Raw genomic sequence first — 13721 nt, forward strand, 5'->3', positions numbered from 1 at the left:
TTGCCCTTATGCCAGTTACTTTGGGAGCTAAAGAATACTTTCTTGGTGCTTCTCACTTTTTTTCTCCCTTTGGTGTTATTTCCATGAGGACTCATTACTGATTTAAGAAATTTAATAGCAAAGCCTATAAATGTCTCAGGTAGAGAGCACACACCTCTAAGGTGGAAATAAAATCATTGTTTAGTCTATATCTATCTCCCAAGGAAACTTTTTGGACCACTTCCACTAGCAGAAGCTCAGTTAATAGCACTCTTTATCATAAAGAACCATGATTTGTATTATATATTTTGAATTAAGAATACAATCTGTACATAGTTTGAATTCTTTTTTAGTCCCAGCCTACCCTCCTTTAAGCTGTGAACAAATTTGCTTTGCTGCTTTGGAGAACTCTAACCTGATGTTTTCCTCAATTGTCTTCTTGTACATATTATGCTTCTTAGTTCAGGAGTGAAATGATTTTGCCCAAGGTTATTAGAATAAAATTGAAGTTCAATTAGTCACTTTGAGACATGGCAACCAAGATCTCTTTTTAATCTTTAACAAGCTCCATTATTCACACAGGCAAATCGATTGTCGACATTTAAGGAACCTGAAGTAACACAAACCACATAACTTTGAAATATTTGAATATTCTAATACTCAGAATAAAATGTCTTTTTCATAATAATTAGGCTCTGAAACTGGTTTAAAACGGAAACAGTGCCAAACAGAAGTTGAAATGCAAATAGTAGGATACCTCAATGTAAAGGGTCTTGATCCATTTTAATTTTATCTCTTTGCAAACTGAATATGCAAACTGAATATGAATTATCTTGATGTTCAGTCTCAACTTCTTCCATCTACATATCAAAATGTACAATGAGAAGATAAATTTTTTTCACTGAGGAAGATCAGTGGGAGCTGCAAAAATAGACAATTTACGTAGGTTTTACCATGAGCGTTTTGCTTTGATTTCAAGTTGGAGAGGCATTGATTAGCCCTATTTTCCTAAATCCAAAGCAGCACATTTTGCTTCGGGTGAGTTCGTCTGAAGATATTTTCCATGGTTTGCAGCTATTCTTTGAAAGATCTTTCATCTCTTTCTTCCCTCTCCATATTCCATTTCTCGCCTCTTTTCCTCTCTCCCAACTGCGAGGATTTGTCCTCTAAAAGAATGAGGGTGGGAGGGAACAAGGGATGGAAACAGAGCAGGGAGCATGAGCCAGAGAATGCCAGGATCTGGCTTTTGTGATTGGTTGGCTGCTGCCTGATGGATAGGACGAGGGAGGAGTGAACTCTTCAGTCTGCTCTGACCGAGCCGAAGTACAGAAACCATATTTACAGGTAAGAGCAAAAGAGAAGAAAAAAATTCTTTTTCCTCAAAAGAGAATGCTTCTCAATTCTTATTGAGACAATTTTATGGTATGATAATTATTCTGAAGTCATTTCCCGAAAGCGTGTCACTTTCATTATTGAGGAAGATTTGCAATGAGCTGTCCTTTCTGCAAAATCCTTAGCTCATAAAAACACCAGAGGCATGTCTTATTCTGGATAACTTTCTAAGCAAGTGTTATTGAAGCAAAATTAATAGGTAAAATGAGTCATCATCTGTCCTTTTTTGTTTTTGTTCGATCTTATGTTATTGGGAATCAAAGGATGAGGAGAGCTGGGTAAATTCCACAGGTCCTGAGAAAATGGGGCTTTCTCTGAATATACAGTATTTAATTTCCTGTGATGTCTTTTAATGTTTACAATATAATAAATGGTTCAGGAAAATAATTTTTGGAGGTTGTAGACTCTTTGCGCTAATTTAGAATGAATGATTCATGTGCATTTAAGCCCTTCTGTTTAACTTACTGCTCTTGATAAATCTCATGCTATTGAGTAGTTGTATCATTTTATTTAGTAAATTGTAAGCTTATATGATAATTAAACAACTGTCTATATTTGCCAACATGCATGGGGCCGTTCTCATTTTAAAAGCTCAGAAACCTGTTTGTGAAGGATTTAACATTGCTATAAAAAATAGCATCTTAATAGGCAAGTTTCAATGGTAGTTTTATGTGTCAATCAAATATATCTAGACAAGAATTCCATCACAGCATTTATATTGTTGGTAATATCCTGAGGGCAATATATATATATTTTTTAACAGCTCAAAAGTTAAGATTTTACTTTACCAGTTGCTTATGTCTCTTAATATTATCTTTTATTTTCCGTGAGGGAAAATAGGGGAGAGTTCTAAATATGTAGGCTAAACAACACACTTACAGTAAAGACATATAAAAAAATAATTTTACTCCAAGTCATTTAATTATTTTAATTCATAAATATAGGTCAACTAAGGATGGGGGAACTTCATTAAAATCTAGCTTCTTTTTAAAAAGGTTGTTAATGACTTGGGCACATTGGCAATCAATGAATACTTGTTGATTATGATAGTAAAATAAAAGCCTTTCAATGATTAAATGATTTGTTCATCTATTTTTAAAATGGTTCCTTTGAATGAATCACAAACTAATAGGAATGTGTATGCATCATTTCTAAGGATTTTTTTGGACTTGTCTTTGCTTTTTGTTTTTGTTGGAGAGATGGATTTTGTCTTTGAATAGCAGACAAAAACCTAAAAGGTCTTGCAAAATTTAAAAAAGGGGTCGATAAACCTCTGAATATTGGGTAAAGATTATCTAAGTGAATGGAGAGCTATCTTAAATTTCCTAAATGTACTAAATATAGTTAATAGTATGTTTACACACGTAAGTGTCACATTGACCCAAGCAAATACTCTTTCATGGTTTATTTTGTACTATTTCTAGATTTCAAAAATCATTATATTTTACTGAAATGTTGCCATGCTTCTAATTATTGATGAATTTCTTCTGATCTTGGTTTTTAACACAAAATGATAGTAGAAACGAATCCACCCCCTAGACTGGAATTTAAGGTGATACAGATATCACCTCCTGAAATGTGTTGGAGAAAATAAGTCCAAGCCGTTATATTTTTTGGAAATTATAAATTCCAAGTAAAGCTACCTCCAAGAATGAAGAGGAATTGATGAAAATTAGAGAGCAGAGTTCCACATGGTTTTAAATTATTCTGTTTCCTTGGCAACCAGCTGCTGCAGATGCATTTTGCTTTCTTTGGCTAAAAATATCATCCTTTTAATAATCGCTAAGGGAAAGGTTCTGAATAAAACCAGAGTATATTGTTGCTGCTTTTTATAATTTCCTTAGTGATTCATATATTTTGGATGAAAAGTAGACAAACCCTTTCTCAATCAGCATTTCCTCTCATCCACTGGCACATGTCTGCATGAGACAGCTCCGGGAGATAACTGTGGTAGCTTTTACTGCAGAGACTACAGGAGAGAGAGAGAGGGAGAAAGAGAGAGAGAGAGAGTGTGTATGTGTGTGTGTGTGTGTGTGCTGGAGTGAAGGCAAGAGAGAGGAAAAAAGCATGAAAGAAAACAGTTAAGAGGTTCCTGTCCAAGTGAAGGATGAAACAAGGCAAATGAAAACCATGTAAGGCTGCTCTGTGAGAGATGGCCAAGCAAGACCATTTGTTTTTCCTTTAGTGCAAACATTAAGATTCAAATGTAGGTTTTAAAAGAGACCACTATATACAACTTTGTCTCCTTTTGCACACTACTTTCTTTCCTCTTTCTCTTTATATTTGTAGTGATTAGTAGTTTATTGAATAAGAGAATAAAGAAACATTTTTTTTAGGATTTTCTTTTTCCTTCTTCTCCCCAAAGCCCCCCAGTACATAGCTGTATATATTTTTCAGTTGTGGGTCCTTCTAGTTGTGGCATGTGGGACACTGCCTCAGCATGGCTTGATGAGTGGTGCTAGGTCCACACCCAGGATCTGAACTGGTGAAACCCTGGGCTGCTGAAGTGGAGTGCTCAAACTTAACCACTTGGCCACAGGGCTGGCCCCAAGAAATATTTTTTAAAGTATCAGTCATTTTAATCATTAAAAAAAGCTTGAAATTTATGTTCAGGCTATGGACAGCGAGGAAGATTAAATACATGTTTTGACATATTAGATTAAGAATTTTTTTAACTTAATGTCCAGAGCATGCTTCATTAATGCAGCCATGTCCTTACCTTTGTAATCTATCTCATATATAAAAAATTACACATTGCAGCAACCTAAAAGCTGTTTGTTTTAAGATTATATTTGAAATTTAATACAGATTATTGTAAAGATACATATATACTTTTTTTTTTAATTTAAAACCTTTTGCTTTTTTTTGGAAATAAAAAATTCATTTTATGTGGCTTTGAAATAAAAATCACAGCTATCATCATATTTTACCCTAGGCACTTTCTTAAATTAAAACATTTCCATTATAACATTTTTTTTCTCCTGTATTTGGCAAGAGGGAAAATCATCATAAAGCTGTTACACTTTTCCTACTTTATTATTATTCAGATGAGATTCCTAACTCTATTTTCTCTTTTACCATTCATTTAAACATTCTGATGTATACTTTATTTTCATAATGTTAACCTTAGTCTATTAGATTTAGTGTTAGCAATGTAGCAAATAAGGTACTACATGCTTAAACCATGTTTTAATATATTTAATATTTATCCAATACATTATTTAAAGTTAAATTGATTTGATATGTCAGTATGTTATTTTTCAATAAGAGTCAGGATAATGGGGAGTGTTTAGTTTTTATCAATTAACATGAGCAAAGCACTTCAGGGGCAGCACTTTCAGCATTAACACAGGTGACATTAAAGAGCAGGCTAACAAATCAGATAGACTAGTAAATGGATTATACAGCCTGTGCAAAAACCTTTACGTCAGGCAAAATCAAAATTATCAAGTATATTTTTAAATAGAGTTTTTTAGTAGTGTCTCTTCACTGCTTCATACTTCTTTATTTGCTAAAAGTCACTTGCTAGATTCATAGGTGAGTTTACTTGGATCTCTTATGTCTCACAAAAATGGATTCAGCAAAATGAATTATTAATAGCTTCCCCTATAACATAGGTAGACAACTCTATGTCTGTAATGGAAATATGCTAGTTTGGCGAATAACCCCTCATTGCTGGAATTAGAAGGGTGAGATTTTAGAGAAATGGACATTACACCAGGGTAAGAAAGCTTGGGACAGCTTTCACAATGCTGAAATTGTGCTATGGGTAATTCGAGCAAATGAGAAATCGAATTAACTTTTGTACTATGGTAGGCCATAACTCAAAATATTATTGATCAGAGTTATTTTTTACTTCATATAAATTTAATACCTGATAATAGAAGACTTTTATAGGTATAGAAAGGGTGTTGGTCCGAAGCAGCATTATTACTCTTTAATTACCATTTTGTGAATCAAGGAGCAAGGACTAGATTTGATTTTCAAGCTAATGATCACATTTGGCTGTTTCACATATCTCAATGAATCAGTTGGGATCCTTCAATTGCTCAGTGAGTTGTTTAGGTCTGTTATAATAGACTAAAGTGTTGGACCTGGAAATTGTTGAATGTGCATGCTCTGAGAATACAGACTCAACATAACTTTTCAAGAATTTAATTCAAGATTATGATGACCTTAATAAATGTCAGTGCTAATTCAGAGGCTCACCCTTTAACAAGAAAACCACTTGATGCAAGATCAACTTTGCCGTTCATTTTAGTCTCATGGCCAAAAAGGTAAATAGTAGTCATGTGATTTATTTCCAGAGTCTTTGCACTTCAATTGGATAAGAGCTGAACACATTATTTTCCAATTCAACAACAAAGGGTGGTGCACAAACACATTTCTATATTTTTCCTGACTCACATGCACATTTGAAACAATATTATTTATTTATTTATTTTTAAAAGATTGGCACCTGAGCTAACAACTGTTGAGAATCTTTTTTTTTTTTTTCCCTGCTTTATCTTCCCAAATCCCCCCGGTACATAGTTGTATATCTTAGTTGCAGGTCCTTCTAGTTGTGGCATGTGGGACACCGTTTTAATGTGGCCTGACGAGCAGTGGTATGTCCACACCTGGGATTCGAACCGGTGAAACCCTGGGCCACCACAGTGGAACATGCGAACTTAACCACTCGGCCATGGGGCCAGCCCCATGAAACAATATTATTTTAAACAAAAACCACCAACTACCAGATGAAAGTAGTTCTTATACAAATTATATCTTTAAACTGTATTGACTATAAAGTCCTTTGGCAAATACTCATTTGATTCTCATGTATCCCCTTTGAATATTTTAGTCTTCCCTTCCCCTTGAAGCATAGGACTGGCTTGTAGAACTAATTCCTTCCTGGATTGTTCATTTTACCTATGACAGAGGTAAGTCTCAGAGAGGGATTCCCACAATGATTCTTTAGTGGGAAACGGAGCATTTGTTTCTGCAAAATAACAACAGCCATACACTATGTATTGGATGTAATGCAGTAAATACTGGATGAAAGAAAGGCAGAGATTAGGAAGCCTTTGGAAGAAGGTGAAAAAGCATGGTGTGATCAGATGGTCCCGAGACCACAACACAGGAATTTTAGAGTTGCACAGAACTCTCCACTTAAGTCCTGCCCTTAGCATCCTGTGAGCCTGATTATTTAGACTTACTGTCTCAGTCTCCTTGACTTTTTGTGTTTGCTGTCAGGGTCAAAAACGCATTTTGGTTTTGTTTTCTAAGTGTGTGTTGATACAGTTAGTTGTTGTCATGTTATGGATATATCACAGGATATTTAATAAATGAAGCAAATACTTTCCTAAACAGGACTCCTGAGTGTATTTACAAAAATTTCATTTCCTTTTCTATCCCAGCTTAGGCTAGCCATGGAAAATCAATATTTGTCATCAGTCATTACCCAGGTAATACTGGTTGTAATGCTATCAGCATATTGAGGCAGAAAGGGTCTGGGAAAGATTTCCAAAAGTTATTTAAAAAAATTATCGCTTTACTTTCTCAAAATTTCTCCTTTGTAGCTCCTAAAACCTATACTTAAAATTTTCTATTATTTGGCCACTGTGCTATCTGAGTTGGTGAGGGGCCTCAAGTAGACTCTCCCGTGATGCCCACCGAAGTCCCCTTGGGTTGATTGTCAGAAGAGAAACCGAGCTTGGGGACTCCATTATCACCTTCCACATTCCGAGATCGTCAAACAACTTATGGTCAGGGCCAACGGGAGCAGCCTCAGGGCTACCTCAGGCCTGTCCTGTGCTCCCTGCTCTGGCTTCTTGGTGTGGTCATTGCAGTCACTTCTTTGACCTCTCTATAATCTTTTATTTAACTATCTCAATTATAATTCTGGGTGGCAGAGGGTTTCCTTTATTTCTGTATCAACAACACTGAATACGATGCCTGATACATATTATATGCTCCAAAATTGTTTTGATGACTGGATAAATAAGTGAATAATCTTGTTAGATAGTCATCGTACCCTTTTCTTGTTCCCTCCCAATGACAGACACTCATTACCTCCTAAGATGGTCCCTTCCTTTCATGTGCTTCTCTGTTAATGCTCTTCAATGTGACAACATCCACATAACATAAATGTCATTAAGCCGGGTAAATTTTATACTGTAGACTTTTATTGTACAAACTCCATTTGAGCCCCCCTAGTTTAACAGGGGATTTCATCTGAATACATTCCCCATTCCATGACTCCCTGCACTATGCTGTTTCATTATCCTACTGTTCTCTTTCTGATACACACACAGAGATCATCATAAATTGAATCTATGGATTAATTGTAAATTAAATGTAATTAATTATAATTTTTAGATTAATATGGAATATAAGCAATTAAATAATGTTTGTGTAAGAAAATATAGTAATATGTATTTTGCCAATCTCTAAGTGTTCTCACACATATACTATTATTCGATGAATCCCCACTCTCGAGTTAAAGTTCTTCAGTAACGTTTGATAAAAGTTAAAATTTCTCAGCAATGTTTTTCTTCTGCTCTGGCGTCACTTGCTGCCATTTATATTGTGTTCTGGTGGACAAATCTAAGCAATAATCCTTGGCAAGTGATAATGCTGAATCAGCTACCAAGAAACCAAAGTTGCGTGCTGAGAGTTAATATACTCATTTTCCTGGGATTTAATGTGTCTCAAGGTAAAGGGAAGCAGATAATATGAACCTGGTGGAAGTTTCAGAGTCTACCAGAGCCAAGTAGAAAAAGGGAATGTCATGCCCTAATGTAATATCTGAGAATCTGAAGAGAAAGAGTGATTGCTAATTTACAAAAAATGTGCTCATTTATATTGGGACTGCACTGTGGTATATATATATACATCCCTCAAATGGACGATTTAGCCAGCTAGTAGCATACCTGCTTCTAGAAATGCATACCCTGAGCTAATAGAATATTGTAACTTTGGGTTCCCTAACAGTTCTTTAGGCAGTACAGCATAATAATCAGTGGAAAGCATAATGGACTTTGCAGTCAGACAGTATGTAGTTCAGCTCCCAGACACGCTATCTTACTGCCTCTATAAATTTGGGCAGGTTACTTCAGCTATATGAGCCTCTGTTTCCCTTTCTGTAAAATTCAGTTATCAACCTGAGTGATATTGTAGATTGACAGGTCTGGATAGAACACTTTTCACCACAGAATTTGGGACATAATAAGAAATTGTGTGCAATTTTAGTTGTTATTGCTAGTTATCCTTTTCTGTTTATAAGCCAAGAATGGAAGGAGCAAAATAATACTCAGGGTTTTCAATGGCTTCCTAAGTATTATCACTTATTGAGGGATTTTAAAAAGCCATGATTGGCTAGCTTCTTGATTGGAGAGTTTTTCTATTTTTCCATATTAACTGCAATTAAATCATTGGACTTTAGCTGGTGAAGTTAGCATTGTATGAGATAGTGTTTTTCTATCTATCTTATGTTTTTATAATTGTGAAAACAAATCCTAAAATCATTAATGAATAGCAATGGTAGGACCTTCAAAATGTCAAACTGGTGAAGCTTTTTCCAAATTGAGACATAAGTTCTGAGAAAGGTTATTGAATAGTCCATGAAAAAAATATTCTGTGGTTAAATAACCTCAAGAATCTGGACAAAATTTAAACAATACCCATTCCTGTAGAGCCTTTATTATGCTAATGAGCAGTGAGGTTCTCCACAAAGGGTAGATAGTATTCAGAATTTTCCAGACTTATTTGGTCATAGACCTCCTTTCCAGTGCAAAGCATCAACTGAAATCTTGTGGATCAAGTTTGGTGTATACTACTGTAATCTTTTTTTTTTTTTTAAAGATTTTATTATTTCCTTTTTCTCCCCAACCGGCCCCCCGGTACATAGTTGTATATTCTTCGTTGTGGATTCTTCTAGTTGTGGTATGTGGGACGCTGCCTCAGCGTGGTTTGATGAGCAGTGCCATGTCCGCGCCCAGGATTCGAACCAACAAAACACTGGGCCGCCTGCAGCGGAGCGCGCGAACTTAACCACTCGGCCATGGGGCCAGCCCCCTACTGTAATCATTTTTAAGACATATGCATACCTATTACCTCTTGAAGAATCTCTAACTCAAAGGCTAAAACACAGTCTATGTTTTTATAATTTTTTAAACATAAAAGTAATTCCAATGTTTCCAATATAAAAACATTTCCAAGATTATTCAGTTAATTACGTGTTCATTCTTCATAAGAGTAATATATTCATGGGGCGGACCCCGTGGTCAAGTGGTTAAGTTCACGTCCTCTGCTTGAGCTGCCCAGGGTTTTGCCGGTTTGGATCCTGGGCGCAGACATGACGCCAATCATGAGGCTATGCTGAGGTGGCATCCCCCATGCCACAAGTAGAAGGACCCACAACTAAAAATATACAACTATGTACTGGGGGGCTTTGGGGAGAAAAAGGAAAAATAAAATCTTAAAAGATTTATTAAAAAAAAGTAATGTATTCAAATTTTATTTCCTCTCTTTTTCCATGTTTTGTTTTTAAACTTTTACAAATCAGAATGTATACTTAGGTTTCAAAATATTTGCTGCCAAAAGAGCCTTACACCCAAAATACATAAGTTACATTCTAAGCTTCACGTTGCTCAATGATAAAGAGGTAATACTATTTATTCAGAGTCATTGTAAGTGCAAATGAGATAATATAGTCACAAAATTTAGTTTCTAACACCAAATAAGGACTCAGCAACATTATTATGATCTATTTATTTAAAAGAAAAGCGATTTATTAACGGAGAAAAAAACATAGAACATAATGGACAATATGAAGAAATCCCAAAGAATTCTCATTTAAACTCTTTGAAGGCACCTAGATATAAAGAGGATTCATGACCTATTTCTTCTGCAAAGGTAATGTAAAAATACTAAGAATCACAAACCAAAGTGTCCTCTTTATAGCTATAATAAAATGTCTCTAAACACAATATTTATGTATACTTTACTGAGAAAAAGAATGTTAAGTAACTTAGAAAAACACACATGTACACACTAAAAAGGAAACTCATTAAGAATAAAAAGAGAGCACCTGGGGAAAAAAGTTCTGCTTAACGAGTATTCAAAAAAAACCCTTTTCAAGCAGTAAGATACCTTAAGAGTCAAGGAAGAGAGTGATGACGAAAAGTCTGATTTCAGGTGCCAAAACACCTGGATTCGAACGCTGCCCCAGAGACTAATTAGCTTTATGATCTTGGCCTCTTCAACTCACTTTCTGTGCTCTAGTTTTTAAATTGAAAGTGGTATTAACAATAATGCCTACCTCATGTATGTGATGAGGATTACGTGAGATGATATATGTTGTATTAGTTTTCTATTGCTGTGTAACAAATTACCACAAATTTAGCAACTTAAAATAATGCACTTTATTAGCTTATAGTAATGCAGGTCAGAAGTCCTGCATGGTGTAGCTAAGTTCCTTCTCAGGATCTCACAAGGCTGAAACCAAGGTGTTAGCTCAGCTGAGTTCTTGTCTGGTAATCCTGGAGGAAGATCTACTTCCAAGTTCATTCTTGTTGGCAGAATTCAGTTCCTTGTGGTTATAGGACTGAGGTCCCTGTTTCTTTCTTGCTGCAGCTGGGGCTGCTGTGAGGTTCTGGAGGCTGCACAAGTTCCTTGTTACAGGAAGCTTTCCATCTTCAAAGCCAGCCATGGAGAATCTCTCTTGTACTGAATCCTTCTCACCCTTAATTTCTGACCTCTAGATTTAAAGGGTTCACGTAATTAGGTCAGACCCACCTGGATAGTCTCTGTGTCAGGTCACTGATTTCGGACTTTAATTACACATGCAAAAATCCCTTTGCTACATAATGTGAACACAATCATGGGAGTGATATCTCACCACATTTGCAATCCTGGGGTTATGCAAGTAATGCACACTAGGATGTGGGGGATCTTGTATGCCACCTTAGAACCAGCCTAATACATGTGTAAGATACTAGGACAGTGCCTAGCACAAAGTAGCCACTATATGCACGTTAGCTATTATTCTTTTTGAGTATCTGAAAACCTCACATAAATTTAAAAAGAAAATAGCAATGCCACAGTAATGGCAAGGATGTGGTGAAATGATAACCCAATGCACCATTAACGAAACATAAATTTGTAGAAACATTCTTCCAGGTAATTTGGCAATGTGTACTGAAACCTCAGGACTTCCATTTCTAGGAATTCATCCTAAAGATATAATCAGAGATATACACAAAGATATATGAAAGAAAATGTTAATTATACCTGATTTATAATAATAAATACTTAAAAAGCAACTAACCCTCTCCCTGTAGAGTTTTAGTTAAATATCATGGAATAGCTTTTCAATGAAATGCTGTGTAGCCTTAAACACAAAATATAAAAATCGAATGAAACAAAAACATGTGGTTTTGAAAAATATTGAATGAAAAGGAACATTCTCATGTTGTAAGTGGAGAAATTATATTTTACAAAATTGCACATATGGTATCTGCGTGGTCATGCCAATCTATCAAAACAACAAGGGCATCCTAAAAAAAAAGACTTTGTATCGTCTACCCTCATTTTTTGTGCTGTTGCCATTCATTCAATTCCTCAAAATGCAAATAGTGTATCTGGTCCATCACTCCTAATTTATAGCCCACCTTTCTACTAAACTGGCTAAATTACACTCTCAGCCAAGATTTTAAGAGTATGGCTTTTGCTTTGTTTTAGCTATAATGTAAGGCATCTGGAACACATAATACATACAAATGAAGGATGTAGAAGTTAACACTTAGTAGGAAAGCACGTACAGTGCACATTCTAACACTATAAAATAGCTATTATTCACTCCAGTTTACAGGTGAGAAAACCTTGGCTCAAGAGAAATTAAGTAAATTGTTGAAGAACTGCTATTTAGGAAATGATGAAATCCGGTTTTGAAGCAACTGGCATCACTCTTTTCATCATACCATAATCCTGATGGTTCCTAGGACTTTCTCTATTTTTTAAAATCTCCCCAGGATTTTAATGATTAGCCTCATCTAATCCCGCTGCGGTGCGCATCACTCCGTCCCTATACCGGAAGGCAAATTAGTGGCAACAGTGCAGATTGCTTTTGTCTCCTAAACTTTTTCCAGCTCCAGCCTCTCAGATCTTCAGTTTCAAATTAACAGATGTGTTTTAATTGGAGGATCCAGATGTCACCATAGTTCAGCGTAAAGCAATTCTTCCCATTTCTCTTTCAACCCAAAGGGAGATGTCCCAAACTCCATAATTTTTGGAGCTAGCATTTCTCCATAGACCCTAGAACTCGGCTAATTTCTTCTATCTCTTGCTCTTCTGCAACTAAATTCTCAATAAAACTTGATGCCCCGATCTCTCAAGTCACTAAATTGTTCATTTCTCCTTTGGGAATTTCCCTCCATCTGTCTCAGACTTTCATGTTCTACTTTCCCTCCACATTCCCAGGACCGTTCAACTTACTTTTACTTTTATTCACCTTTATTCTTCATTCATCACTAGCTCCAACAATCTGTTCTCACTCTTCTTTTAATTTTTGCCAGTGGACCTCTGGTGTCAACCCAAGCCCATGGTCGTACCCCAGCTCTATAGGAAGTATCCTGGCAGGGGGGGAATGAAAGGAACACCAAAATACATACATGGTTGTGCAGGTTTACTAGTTAGTATATCTGGGCTCCCTGGCATCATAGTTACATTATCATAAAATCAACCATTGGATATTTTATTCTGTAAAACTTGCCAAATAATAACAAATATTTAAGTTCTTGGAGGAGATCCATAAAAGCTCTAAACTATTATTTTTAGAAAAACAATTGCCATTTGTAGAAAGGTCAGTTTACCTAAGATTCATGGTAGTTCTGACCTCAAAATGGAAAATTATATTTTTGCCTTTACATTTTTTCAGTGATCTGTCTCGATTTGATTTCTCATTACATCATAAATTAACATAAAAATTAATAGCTTATTTTCTTCTCTTACTGTTAAATACTAATAATCTCTTTTATCTTTTGAGTCTCTGGGTTGGTATAAAAGTATTAAACTGTAATTTTGAACATTTTAATTCAAAATCTGACTATTTGACTAACATACAAATTGTAACTATTTTCATATTAGGAGCAGTATTAAGAAAATTATACTAGGGACCAGCCCTGTGGTTGAGTGGTTAAGTTCACCTTCCGCTTCAGCAGCCTGGGGTTTTGCTGGTTCGGATCCTGGGTGCAGACATGGCACCACTAGTCAGGCCATGCTGAGGTGGCGTCCCACATAGCACAACCAGAAGGACCTACAACTAGAATGTGCAACTATGTACTGGGGGAGCTTTGGGAAGAAGAAGA

At 35.8% G+C, this 13721-nt stretch overlaps 1 protein-coding gene across 1 annotated transcript in view; it reads left to right on the forward strand.

Moving 5' to 3' along the window:
• The first annotated feature begins 1201 nt into the window (after nucleotides 1-1201).
• Nucleotides 1202-13721, forward strand: part of CSRNP3 (cysteine and serine rich nuclear protein 3) — a 193223-nt gene continuing 180703 nt past the window's right edge. The window contains exon 1 of the mRNA XM_070508033.1: nucleotides 1202-1323. The gene's annotated coding sequence lies outside the window, so the exon portion shown is untranslated. The remainder of the gene's footprint in view (nucleotides 1324-13721) is intronic.

Source organism: Equus asinus, chromosome 4 (assembly GCF_041296235.1).
Source record: "Equus asinus isolate D_3611 breed Donkey chromosome 4, EquAss-T2T_v2, whole genome shotgun sequence".
In the NCBI taxonomy this organism is placed as follows: Eukaryota; Metazoa; Chordata; class Mammalia; order Perissodactyla; family Equidae; genus Equus; species Equus asinus.